General features: G+C 44.9%; 1 protein-coding gene across 4 annotated transcripts in view; it reads left to right on the top strand.

Annotated features, from left to right (window-relative positions):
- The first annotated feature begins 1,244 nt into the window (after positions 1-1,244).
- The window catches only part of SPTB (spectrin beta, erythrocytic), a 137,615-nt gene continuing 125,015 nt past the window's right edge, over positions 1,245-13,844 (top strand). For 3 of the 4 annotated variants that reach the window (XM_015143891.3, XM_077941135.1, XM_077941137.1), the window contains exon 1: positions 1,245-1,461. The gene's annotated coding sequence lies outside the window, so the exon portion shown is untranslated. Of the gene's footprint in view, positions 1,518-13,844 lie in introns of all 4 variants that reach the window. The other variant, XM_077941136.1, reaches the window with a different exon arrangement.

Below are 13,844 nucleotides of genomic sequence, written 5' to 3'. Positions count from 1 at the left end.
GCGGCAGGAAGTGAAGTATCTTTGCATATGTTCAATATATAAACTAAACTCGAACATCTAGCAATTAAACACCCCTTTCCTGGGTGAATTCTGGAAAACAGCACAATTATCCTCCCAAGCAAATAACTGATGCTGCCTGTTAAGAACACCAGGCAGCATCAGTAAAGTTAAAACTTCTTTCTGCATCTATGCGCTTTTAATCTCCACGGCTATTTCCATAACACCTGAGATTACCTGCGTTGATAGCTGGTGAGAAACCATCCCAGGTACCACAGGTGGAGTAAAGAGATGAAAGCTACCGCAAGGCGCACACGTAAACCTTACTGAACAATGACCTTGTATCGTTAGAAAGTCAAGAAAATGGACTGCCTTGCAAGCTGCCCGTGTTCTGTTGAGTCTCTCTCCGGGGGCAACTCGGAGATGCCTTTTTGGCACCATCGGTTCTAGAATTTCCTCTGGCCTGCTGCACCGCGCCTCATCCAGGCTTGCAGTGAGGCACCCCCACTCGCCCGGAGACCCGGGTCGGCCAGGAGGTGCCAGTGGGCAGGTGTGGCAGCCTGCCTGTTGAGTCTCTGCAATGTGCGAGCGCCTTGGGACTGCAGGCTGCGTGCCGCCAGCTTTGCCTGGTTCATCCTGACTACACTAGGTTTTCGGGCAGACACAGCGACACCGAGCTCCGGCTGGGGGTGGGGGCCTCGGGCCCAGTGCCCGCCCCCTGCCCTCCCAGCGTCTGCTCTCATTGCCAGCCGGGAGAAGCCCGCCCGGGAGCGCGCTTTCTAATGCACCAGCCCCTGGGAACAATCTGTCCCTCCCAAACCCGCCACGGCGGGGGATCACCGCCCGGGTACCCGTCGCGCCCACCCTATGGCCTGAGTGTCTTTTCATATATTTAAAAAACCCAACTGTGTGCAGTGGGGATGCAGGGCGGGAAAGGCTGGAGGGCTCGTTTTCGCCACCAGGCTCGCCTCTCAGGGCTCACGAATTAGGCCCCAGCTAAAGTCCAACCCTCTTCTCGCCTCAGGGGGCTCGGGGTGGCGCGGGGTTAGGGGCAGTGAACGACGATGGGGGGGCGCCTCAGGCTCAGCGGCGGGCGGGAAGGCAGAGGCGGGTTCCAGGAGCCGGGCTGAGGCCCGGCAGGTGCCCCCAGGCGCGGAGGCTGATTGGCAGGTGCGGGAGTGGGTGGGGAAGGCGGGGGCTGGGCCTGGCGCTGCGGGAGGCTGCGGCCCCGCCTCCCCGCCCCCGCCGCGGGACTATCTGGTCCCGGCAGCAGCGATGTCCCCCGGCAGGAATGTCCCTCCTCAGATAATGTTATTTATATCTCTGGGCGGGTCCGCGGCTCGGCAGCACCAGGAGCCCGGCGGCCGCTGTGCCAGGAGCCCCGCGCTGCCCTCCTTCCCCTCCGCCGCCGCCGCCGCCGCCGCCCCTGGGCTCGGGGTGGCCCCCGCTTCAGTCCCAGGGCAGGTGAGTCCCACGAGGGCCCGGCGGCCAAGGAAGCTGGGTGCGGGTGAGCAAGGCTGGTACGCGCGGCGCCAGCTCAGAGGAGCGCTGGGCCCAGGGGGCGTATGACGCGCAGGGCCCAGGGTACCGGGTGGGAGTCCAGCCCCAGTTGCCGGGCGTGGGGTGGGAGGGGTGCGGGGCCCGGGAGGCCCGGCAGCTGCGGCAAAGATCATTCCGGGACGCGGGAACGCGCGCGGGCGTCCGAGACACTTGGTGCTAGCTTTGGAGAGCCGGATCCCGGAGAGGCCGTCGCCCCGGGGCGCAGGGAGAGGGTGACTGGGGTGCGTGTTCTCGTCCGTCTCCTCCAGGACCCCGGCCTGGGAGCAAAGGGGATCGCGCCTCTAGCCGGTTCGACCGCCGCTCTGCTCTCTCTGCCTTTTTCTGTCGGGCTTCTCGGCTCTGGGGCCGCTTATATCCCTCTTCTGGGGAACTTGGCTGCGCTCTCCCTGGGCCGCCCAGCGCCCAGGCAGGAGGGACAGGTCAGGGCAGCAGAGGGGGCCGGTCCTCCGGGCGCTGGGAACCACGCGGAGAGTGACCCCGTGTAGACCGAGGGAGGAAAGATCCTAGTGCCCTAAGCCATACTTCAAGGACCCCTAGCCTTCCTCTCCCAAAGAGTTCCTCTTTCTCTAAGCTTCTCCAGGCTACTCTACCCTCACCCTCCTCTCCAGTTTCCCCTCTTCCTCTAACTTGGTCTTGAGAAATAGCAGAAAGTGGGATAAATAATAGAAGCTGTAAAACAATCCCCAACTCCCACCAACTCATCCATACTTCCCAGGCTAGGGAAGCAGCTGCGGGGCTGGAGTGCTGTTTCCCTGACAACGAGCTTCAGGTAGGGCCTTGAGTTATAGCCTATTAATATCCAAACCACTGTTTTCAGTGAGCAATTAGAGGCGCCAGGAGTAAGGAAAACGAAAAGAAGTCACTGTTTTTTGTGTATCTAAATGTTAGATGCATCAGATTGGGGGGTGGGGTTGGGGGATATAGTGACAGTCTTTTTGTACTGAAAATTTCTGTGAGGAGAGACTAGGTTGTCACCTCCAGGTAGGAGGCAGTCATGCAAAACCCCTGCCTGGAGGTAGTCACGATCCGTATTTTAGTTTCTAAGGAAAGAGATTCAGGCGGCTCCCTAATGAGAGGAGTTTGCAAATCAAAGATTTTTAGGCACAGCTCAACTGTCCACTGTCCTATCCTTAGCTTCACAGATGGCTCTGAATTTTATTCTAGAATTCCCTCTTCGCCCACCCCTTCCCCCACTATAACCCAAGACAGGTCATTTCTTATTTCGGGATCCAACTTCTATTCTTTTGCTCTGAGTCCCAGGTTCAAAAATGCAATTGAAAACACTTCTTTTTCCTAAGTGCAAAATGATTGTTAATGTATGCTGAATGTCCAGCACCTAACACAGCTAGGCCTGTGCTTGCCTGGAGGCTAGCAGGCTAGCCAGGAAAGGGAATGTTAAACTTACATTGAAGAAGAGCCCACCAGCCTTGAAACCCACCAACTCCAGAGGTGGGTCATTTATACAGAATTTTATCAAAAACTCTAGAGTAAAGCACCATTGAAAGACATAAACCCTCATGAAAATGTGGTTTTAGACCCCTGAGCTGTTGTTCTTAGCTTTATCAGTGCCCCAGTGGCAATGATTGGGGATGAGCCAGTCCTATTAATCTTGAGTTCTGGGAAGACTCAGAGTCCACTCGTGGAATTGTAAGCACCCAAGGACTCCCAGGCATCCAGGATGGGCCTTGTAGCACAGGCATATCAAGTTCTCCTGAGCGGCTTGCCCAGAAGAGAGTTTGGATACCACCTTTGGCTCTGATCAATGCTTTTTCCAAGTGTTCTGAAGGTGTCCTATAGCAGAACACCTGCTAGATGACTAGTTTTGGGGGTGAAGGTATGACAGGAGCAAGACTTCTACCTGGGATCACGTTTGGCAAAATAAAAATGAGTATTTTAGGCAAGCTAGGTGTGAATGAAAGTTTTGAACTAGAGTCAAAGTCTGACAGGTCTGTCACAGCTCTGGAAATAAACTGTTTTTGGTAAATAAAAATAATAATAGCTTTTATTTATTCTGTCTTTTATGTTGTTGTACCCAGTACCTGGCTGGTAGTGAACCCTCAGTTAATCTTTGTTGAATGAATGAGGAAACCAACAAATGAATTCTCAGCATTTTCTTTATATTATCCAACTTAATTATCATGGTAACTCTATAAGGTAGCTCATATCAGCATTTTACAAGTAAGGAAACAAGTAATCTTCCTTACAAGTAAGGAAGATTAAATAACCTGCTTCATATTACCCAGCTAATGAGAGATGGGTCCAAGATTCAAACTCAGTTTGTTTGGTTCTACCTTCTTTTTAAGGTTAGATACTCAGCAGGGAATATAGAGTATGAGTTGGGAAGATTTGACTGTAGCATTGTCTTCTAGCTTCACAATCTTCATTCCCAGGACCTCAGGTAATAGTTCTGCTTATATCAGAGGAGCTTAAAAAATATTGTCTGAAGACAATATTGGGCATTTATTTGCTCAGAGGTTTTTAGCCTTGCCCATTATTTTCAGGTCATTGTTTCAAGGACAGAACTATAATTTTGGCAGGAGTCAAAGCATGGATTTTTTTTTTTTTAAAGAACAGATTTTCCTTTCATTCCTGGAAGTGGCCAGGAGGGCTTGATGATACATAGGGACAGTGTGATAGGACAGAGGATAACTATAAAAAATTCATGAGGCAAACACTATTGGAGAGGGAAGGGATTTTGGAGGTCACTGAACCCAGCCTTCCATGTGCGTACTTACTTGCTTAAAGGCAAGACCTAACTACAGGTACCTGATCATTGATGTGTAGCTATGGCACCCATACTCCTTATTACTCGAGCTCACTTCTTTCCTGTCTCACTCTCAAGGCCAATATGGTTTATTTCCTGAAGTTCTGCCTAATCAAACTTCTGAGATTGTATTTCCTTTGGAGGAGATTATGAGAGGATGTGTTTTAATATCCAGTACTTTCATTTTAGTGAAATCTTACAGAAAAGGTATTGAGGATAAGCAGGAGAGAAGGCAGTCTCAAGCATTAAACTCTAAACTGTTCTATAATCTCCCCCATCGCTTGTAAGGTGTACACATGTATACATTTTAAAACAATAGTTACGCATATTACGATCTAGAGACAAGAAATCTTAAGTAATTATGTCCATTTTTGGGGGGCATGGGGAAGGACTTTAGAGAACTATTGAGACTGTCAGATACGTGTTTTAACCTAAACCCAATCACCAAATTGCTCTTGAAGAGCAGCACTTTAATTTCAAAATCAAACACAAAATTTTACTCTCTGCTCAAGACCTGAAAAGGTAGGAAACACGACCAGTGGGAGATTTAAAGTAGAGATGGGGTTTCACTATGTTGGTCAGGCTGGTCTCAGGAGTTCAAGACCAACCTGACCAACCCCATCTCTACTAAAAATACAAAAATTAACCAGGTGTGGTGGTGGGTACCTGTAACACCAGCTACTCAGGAGGCTGAGACAGAGAATCACTTGAACCTGGGCAGTAGAGGTTGCAGTGAGCCAAGATTGCGCCACTGCACTCCAGCCTGGACAATAAAGCGAGACTCTGTCTCAAACAAACAAACAAAAAAAAAAGTGTTATAAAAAAGCAAGGTATAGTGGCTTATGCCTATAATCCCAGCTACTTGGGAGGCTAAGGGAGGAGGATTGCTTGAGCCCAGGAGTTAAAGAGGCTGAGCTATGATTGTGCCACTGTACTCCAGCCTGGACAACAGAATGAGGCACCATCTCTAATTCATGAATTAATTAAAAAGTGATTTAAAATACATTTCTTTGTTACATTTTTAAAATTATGGAATTTAAAAAAATAACCTCAGATCTACAGATTAACATTTATCAATGAACTTGGGAGGATCAAGAGTGAAAATAACTGTGCTATGTGGGCTGATGAGAAATTTGATTATATAATGAGGACTGGCAGGGAAGTTCATGGATACTGGTTTCTGAAACCATATGGATATCACAAGCCAAAAATGACTGTGGAAAGAAGAAGTTCATCTTTGAAGTAGCTTGTATTGACTCAGTTGGTTTTAACACACAGATCGTAGGTTACTCCTCTGTTTTAGATAAGAAATCTGAGGAGGAAGAGTAGATGCAGTGGTCTGAGTGCCAGAATCATCATGTGGCATTTGCTGGGTTTATCACAGAGATGCTTCCTTCTTCACCGCATTAGGTGAAGGTCACCTGTTTTGGAGATGGAGAGAGTGATTGAGGAAGAGCGTAGGAGGCAGTCAGGAAAATTCACTGTCAGATCTGGCTCCGCTGATGGATTGCCAACTCCCCTTGGTAAATATTTAGAAAATGCCATAGCGTGTTTCCCTCTGTTGCTGCGTGTATTTCTTAATTCACAGCCAAGTGATCCAAATTCTTCCATTTTCAGCCAGCCTCAGCTGAATATCAAACCACCAGGGATCCCTAGCCTTTATAGCTCCCGTAGTCTTAGAGGTGGTCACAGACAGAAAATACTTCCTTAATGAATTGTCTGCCTAGCTTATCAAATTCCCAAACCACGTTTCATTTTTCTCTTTCTTTTTCCTGGTTGCGGGAAATATTACAAAGCCCTCTTCTTCCTACCTCAGCAAGTCCTTCTCAGGCGTTGCCATAATGTTTTATTTCCACGCCGTACCTGTGCAGACCTGGCTGAGGGTAGAATTACAAGGGCAATTAAAACTCAGACATATACCATGTGAGCAGTGGGGGCAAAAGTGGGCTTCCTTTCTTTCACTTGGATGTTATAAATTTAGCAAGTGAAAAGGCACAGGGTTAGAGAAAAATAGGCTTTGCATTGAACCGGGCTCAGATCATCCAGGATATTTATGAAGAGAATAACAGGGCACCTTGACAGCTAAAGAACAATAATTGCTTCGAATTATAGTCAACTTAGGAGTTTCCACCATGGTGAAAAGGAGAAGAAACTTGAATAATTCTGAAAATGAATACGTTGAAAATAATTTCCATTTGTACCAGACTTAAATATGGGCATGTCTCATTTGAGAATTTATAGCAATTCAAAAAAAACAAAGCATACTTTAAAGGCATGAATTATGTGGACCAGAAAGAAGTCTGTAACCTTATTCTGTCCCTCTTTCGAGTCCCAACCTGTTTCTAGAAGAACCCTAGGAATGGCAATTAATTTCACCTTCCAGCATATTTCTGCAAGGGTGGAAAAGCAAGAAAAGACCTTTCATAATACTGACTTCGAGTCGTAAGTCATAGAGAGTTAGAGGTAGAAAGGCCTGAGAAAGAATTGAGATGTATTCAAAAACAGCAGACATTGGGTGTCTACCACGTGTCTTACACTATTATGCTATTATGTGCTGAAGACACACAAAGAGATCAGATGGAGAATCACTGATCTGCTATGGAAATGGCCTTGCAACCAAGTAATGATTCAACAGGATGCCTGAGAGAGAGGGCGCACAGGAGGAAACATCTCCTTCAGGTTGGGGAATCCCAGAAGACCTTTGAAAGTGCCTAGGATTTCCCTAATGGAAGAAGGGAGGATGAGAGGGCCTGCGAGTGGAAGTTTAGGCAGTTGTCCAGCACAGACAATAAAGCATGATTAGATTAGGGGATGAAGCGTAGTTCCACATGGCGGAAGTTTCACCAGAAAGGTGGTTGGGGTTCAGCCTGTGAAGAAGTTTGAGTCACTGGAAGTTTTTAAGTCGTAAAGGGGTGTGATGAAATCTCTGTTGACAAAGCTCACCAGTGGCGGTGAAGAGAAAGTGAATTAGATCCCAGCCAGTACAGGATGATGATCACAGATAACTATAGTCCACTCAATATTCAGCATGCCTTTGTCTACACGTCATCTTATTTTATCTTATGATGACCATGTGAAGGGAAGATCTGATTATTCCTGGTTTCCAGTTACAAAACAGGATTAGAAATGTACATTTATATACTCAAGGTCCCTCTAGTAGTTTACTCCAAAATGTGACTTTGACCCAGTTGCCTAGTTCTGAGGCTGGGGCTGTTTCCAGGTCTTCTCAGTGGAGTAATTGAATATTCTGGGCCTTCTGGTTGAGACCACGTTTGCTTTTTTTCTTCAGCAGAATATTCCACCTAAGTTCATTGGTTCCGGAGAGAAGGAGGGAGACGCTCGTTAACAGTATTACCCTTTACCATAGCCACAGAACCTCAAGAATGGCCCTCCAGAGTATGCACAGATGATGTTCCAAAGCATAAATTAATGGATTCTCAGTAGCATGCCATAGATAAATGAAGGGTTCATCTGCCTGTTAATTGATGTTTTGGCTTTTTCATTCCTTTACCCCAAAATTACTGGACATTATTGTGCTTATGCTTCATTTTGGACTTCAGCAGCCTCTTTTTGTCCAGTGATCTTGAGGGCCTTGATTTATACTTATGTCAGTCTTCAACAAATATTTACGGAGCTCTTATTTAATTTGCCAGACATGCTGTAGGCCCAGGGGATGTAACAGTGAATGTGGCAAAAATGTCTGATGTCATAGAGTGCATATTGTTAGGGGAGAGAGGAACTAAATGACAAGCAGCAGACAAAAATATATATTGTAATTTCAGGTGCCAAAAAGAAAAATAAAGCAATGTGAAGGGAAAGAAGGGTGGTTCTACTATTTCAGGTAGGGTGGTATCTGATGGGGCTTCATCTGGGCTGAGACTCAAATGAAGTGGGGAGAGGGGCATGGGATGTTTGGGAGAAAAGATTCAGGTTGAGTGGCAATCTGTTCTCACACTGCTAATAAAGACATACCAGAGACTGGGTAATTTATAAAGGAAAGAGGTTTAATTGAATCACAGTTCAGCATGGCTGGGGATACTTCACAATCATGGCAGAGGGCAAAGAAGGAGTAAAGGCATGTCATACGTGGTGGCAGGCAACACAGCATGTGCAAGGGAACTGCCCTTTATAAAACCATCGGATCTCATGAGACTTATTCACTATCACGAGAACAGCACATGAGAAACCCACCCCCATGATTCAGTTACCGCCCACGGCATCCCTCCCATGACATGTAGGAATTATGGGAGCTGCAATTCAAGATGGGATTTGGGTGGGGACACAGCCAAACCATACCAAGTGAGAAGCCCCCAGCGTGGGACCACTGCTGTGTCCAAGCAATGGCAAGGAGGCCAGTGTGGCCTGAGTGCAGGGCGTCATGGGGAGAGCTGACCACAGTGCTGGAGAGAAAACCGGGTCTTGATGGTACAGGCTTTGTGACCTTTGGGTTTTAGCCCAAGTGTCATAGAAAGCCACTGGAAGTTGGGGGCAGGGGAGTGACTTGTTCAGATTTGTGTCTCAAGTGGATCTTTCTGGCTGCCCTAAGGAGAGTTGATTGTGAGGCACAAGAGTGGAGGAAAGGAGTCCCATGAAAGCTACTGCGGTGTTTCAGGACTGAGAGGACGAATCAGGATGATAGTGCTGGTGAGATGCAGTTGGGTTCTGAGTATAGAGATTATGGGATTTGGATATAGAGGATGAGAGAAAAAGAGTAAGATGATTCCATTGTTTTTGGCCTGAACAACTGGACGAACAAAAAGGTCGTTTACTGAGATGGTGATGTATTTTATCAAATGTACCACGGGCTATTTTTTTTATTTCTGTTTTTGTCGAGGTGTTGACTTGGAATAGTCTCTGGCAGACTTTTCATTTAAATACACCAAAAAGGAGATGTTTTTATTTTCAGATGATTCATGACATCTGTTTGAAGTGAAGCCTTAGATGTGCTGTGCACTTTGTACTGGTACTTTTAGATCAGTCCCACAACGTTTACACTATGTGATGGAGATTAAGATATGGGAGAAACAAGATTGACATATATTTCACTTTATTTTTAGAAATGTTTTGAATTGGCTGGTTAAAGCCCAAATATTTTTTGATGCTTCCTTGTTGTCATATTTAAAAAACTTTAAAAATTATAAAATAAATTCATGTACATGGTTAAAACATATGTCCATATTATACAAGGGTATACAATGAAGAGTAAAAGTCTTCTCCTAACTTTAGCCCTGTTTCTAAGAAGGTACCATTGTCAGCAGTTTCTGTGTATGCTTTGAGAAGAATTCTTTTTACGTTCAAGCATTTGGCCTGATACATTTTAAGTCATAGCGTTAAGCTAGCAGCATCACGTATTTGAGTGGTAGTCTGTTCTCACACTGCATCAGGTTTCAGATTTAGTAGCCCTCAGGTTAAGCGACCTGGAGTCCACTTTCTATCAACTAAGGGTCTCGCTCTCCAAACCATCCCATACTGAACCACTGTCTTTATCATATAACACCCCTTCTCAAAAGCCACCAGTGGTTCTTCTCTGGGTCGAGGTAGAAATCCAAACTCATAAAGTTGGCTTTTAAGGGCCATTGTTTAGGCACCAGTCTCTTTTTTTCTACTCTTTTACCACTTTCCATCACAAACTCTCTACTTAAACTAAGTTTCTCCGCTTCTGCTTACTGAGTCCTGAACATTTTTCCCAGATTTGGAGTGTTTGCCATCAGAACCTGGGTTCAAAGCTGTGTCTTCTTCCTGGAACACTTCACTCCACAGTAATCTCTCCCTTCTTCAAACTTGCTAAATTAGGGCTAGATACATGTACCCTATTTGAACATAATCACAAATTCTTTTATTATTATAAGCTTTCCTTGTATCTGTGTATTATTTGCTCAAATATATGCAACATAAAATTTACCATTTTAACCATTTTTAAGTGTACATACAGTTCAGTGGCATAAGCACATTCACATTGCTGTGCAGCCATCACCATCATCCCTCCCCATCATCATGAAAAAGATGGACTTTTTTCATCTTCCAAAACGCAAGCACTGTGTCCATTAAACACTAACTCTCCATTCCCTCTCCCTCCATCTGTCTATGGACACTTGGATTGCTTCTGCTCTTGCCTATTGTGAATAATGCTGCTGTGAACATGGGTGGGCAGATGTCTCCTCAAGACCTTGCTTTCACTTCTTTTGGACATATACCTAGATGTGAAATTGCTGGATCACATAGTAATTCTATTTATAATCTTTTAAGGAACCCGTCCATGCAATTTTAATATTTCCCCTTGGTATTTAACATCTCCAAAGGGAAGGGCAAAAATTTATTAACATCCTCATTTTGGGGGCCAGACTGAACTTGAGAAGTGTTTATTTCAGAATACTGTCTTTGGGTGATAGTTCGTCATCACAGTTCTTGAATTTGTTCATTTATTAGTTTGTCTATTTTTAGATTGTAGACTTTTAGAGGACAGGCAGGAGATGTTTAATTTGCTTTGTAGAGCATGTAGCCCAAGCTCAGGTGGGGAAGGGTGTAAATATTATGCGATGTTTTATTTCAGCTAAAAAATCTCCTTGAGCTGGATGACAAGAGTCTGGGTTGCTTCCAGCTACTTTTCTCTTGCTGTTTGCCCTTGGGCAAAGAACTTCCTCTTTCTCTGACCTTTTTTTTTTTTTTTTTTTCTTTTTCAGGGCTTTTTGTGTGTGTGATTGTGATGGTGCCTTAATATTTATCATTATCCTTAACATTTTCCTTGTGGATTCCTCTGTAAAACTTACATGTTGCCTTCTCTTCGTAAACTTGCCTGACAGCCCCTCTTCCTTGCCAGGTCCTGGGGTAGCGCTGATTGCTTCCTCTTTTGTATTTTTACCGTACCTTTCTCATTCCTTTCTTACAGGTGGATCATCTTGTTTTGTAATTGTCAACTTGCCTTCTACACTGTTAGTTCAAGCTTCTTGCAACGGGGAACTGAGTCTCACGCTTAAAAACAAAACAAAGCAAAACAAAACAAAATTCAGCACCTAGAGCCATGCTTTATACGCTGAGGGGAGTGGATTAAAAATATTTGTTGATTAAAAAATTAGGCTGGACATGGCAGCTCACGCCTATAATCCCAGCACTTTAGGAGGCTAAGGTGGGCAGATTGCTTGAGCCCAGGAGTTTGAGACCAGCCTGGGCAACATAGCAAGACCTGTCTCTACAAAAATTAAAAAAAAAAAAAAAAAGCTGGGCATTGTGGCACGTGCCTATAGTTCCAGCTACTCAGGAGGCTAAGGTGGGAGAATCACCTGAGCCCGGGAAGTTGAGACTTCAGTGAGCCGTGATTGTACCACTGCATTTCAGCCTGGGTGACAGAGTGAGACCCTGTCTCAAAAAAAAAAAAAGAAAGAAATTTTAAAAATCTGACCAAGCACAGTGGCTCACACCTGTAGTCCCAGCTGCTTAGGAGGCTGAGGCCGGAGGATTGCTTGAGCCCAGGAGTTCAAGGCTGCAGTGAGCTACGATCATGCCACTGAACTCCAGTCTGGACTACAAAGTGAGACCCCATCTCAAAATAAATATATTAATTAAAAATTAAAAAAAAATTAAAGAATCATGTGGCCAGTTAGCTCAATTGGTTAGAGTGTGGAGCTCATAAAAAATTAAAGAATGAATGTTTGAAATTACATGTATCTAAGTTTGTATAATTTTAACTTGGATACAAGGCATTGTTATGCTAATGAGTTTATTATAACAACAAGTCAACATTTATTGAGAAAGTTATGTGGTAAGCACTATGCTGAGAGTTTTCATGTGTATTTATTATTTACAATCAGACTTGGAAAGTTAACTTACCCATGAATACCCACCGAGTAAGGTAACAGCTGGACTTGAACCCATGTGTGTTTATTCTAGAGTGCTTGCTTTGAACCACTGTGCCTGCTCAAATTGGGGTGGAGGCCAACACTACCTGACTTAATTCTCAGCGTTTCTTTTTGTTTTTTTTTAATCCTGCATCTTTAATGGTTTGAAATTAGAGAGGTAATTCGTTGCATACCTTTATATGTTGCTTTATATTTGCAATGATTTAGCCTAATAGACTTGAATCCCTTTATTAGCTTTTAATAAATAATTAATGTTCTGAATCCTACTTCCAATGTAGTTATTTGACATCTGAGGATGGAGATGCTAATTAGTACTGCACAATATACCCACTCTCATAAGGCAGCTGTACCAAAACTGCTTTAGAAAAGGTCTGAATTATTGCCAAATGTGATAGCCTTCTTCCAGACCCGAGGTTTCCGACTTCTCCACAATATTTGACCACTCTCCCATTGAACTTCTGCCCTCTCTGGGCATCTGTGACCTGGGCCCTCCTTTTTCCCTCCTAGCTTCTTTACCACTGCTGCTACATTTGTTGTTATTATTCCTTCCTCTCTGCCAGCTTTCAGTTGTTGGGATTGCCAATAGGTCTGAATCCTTCTCTCTAGTCTGACCTCCTCCTCAATCCCAGATCAGCTTCACAGCAGTCTGCTGCTGTCTTCATTTGCTTCTATAGAGATGTCTCAAGCTCACCATGTCATCCTGGGACTTCTCGCCTCCCTTCTTCACCCCAAATCTGCTTTTCTGCCTTTTTTTTTTTTATATATATAGCTAGGTTCATGTTGTCACCATCCCCCAAGTAAGAATCTCAGTACCATTTTTGGTCTCTCTTTTTCCCCCCATACTTCCACATCTACTTGGCTGCTCATTTTTCCTCTAAAATTTTCAAATTAGTTCCTTTCTTTTAATTCCCACTGTCACTATTCTTATCTTATGTTTAAATAATTGGCCTTTAGGCCTTCAGTCTCTACCTTTCTAACCCATCCCACACCCTGACCTCAGAATTATTTTTAAAAACCTAAGTCTGACTGAGTCATTCTACTGCTTTGAAACCCTCAATGGTTCCCCATTGCCCCAAAATAAAGTGTAAAGGGGCAGGCAGGGGCCTCGGCAATCTGTTCCAACCTCCCTTCCTAGCTTCATTCCTTCTCCATTACCTTGCCTGGGGTGCTTGTGACTTGCTCAACTTCAGGCTCATTTTCCTGCCTCCATGACTTTGCTGCCACTTTTTCTTTCTTTCTTTCTTTCTTTCTTTTTTTTTTTTTTTTGAGACAGAGTCTCGCTTTGTTGCCCAGGCTGGAGTGCAGTGGCACAATCTTGGCTCACTGCAAGCTCCGCCTCCCGGGTTCACGCCATTCTCCTGCCTCAGCCTCCTGAGTAGCTGGGACTACAGGTGCCCGCCACCACACCTGGCTAATTTTTTGTATTTTTAGTAGAGACAGGGTTTCACCATGTTAGCCAGGATGGTCTCGATCTCCTGACCTTGTGATCCACCTATCTTGGCCTCCCAAAGTGCTGGAATTACAGGCGTGAGCCACTGCGCCCGGCCTGCTGCCACTTTTTCTGTGCCTAGAATCTTTCCTCTCTTTCCTTAGCCATGAACTCTTTTTTTTTTTTTTTTTTTTTTTTTTGAGACAGAGTCACCCTGTTGCCCAGGCTGGAGGGATAGAGT

This window comes from Macaca mulatta, chromosome 7, assembly GCF_049350105.2.
Source record: "Macaca mulatta isolate MMU2019108-1 chromosome 7, T2T-MMU8v2.0, whole genome shotgun sequence".
In the NCBI taxonomy this organism is placed as follows: Eukaryota; Metazoa; Chordata; class Mammalia; order Primates; family Cercopithecidae; genus Macaca; species Macaca mulatta.
The sequence above is the reverse complement of the archived record's forward strand: the minus strand, read 5'-3'. Positions and strand labels throughout refer to the sequence as shown.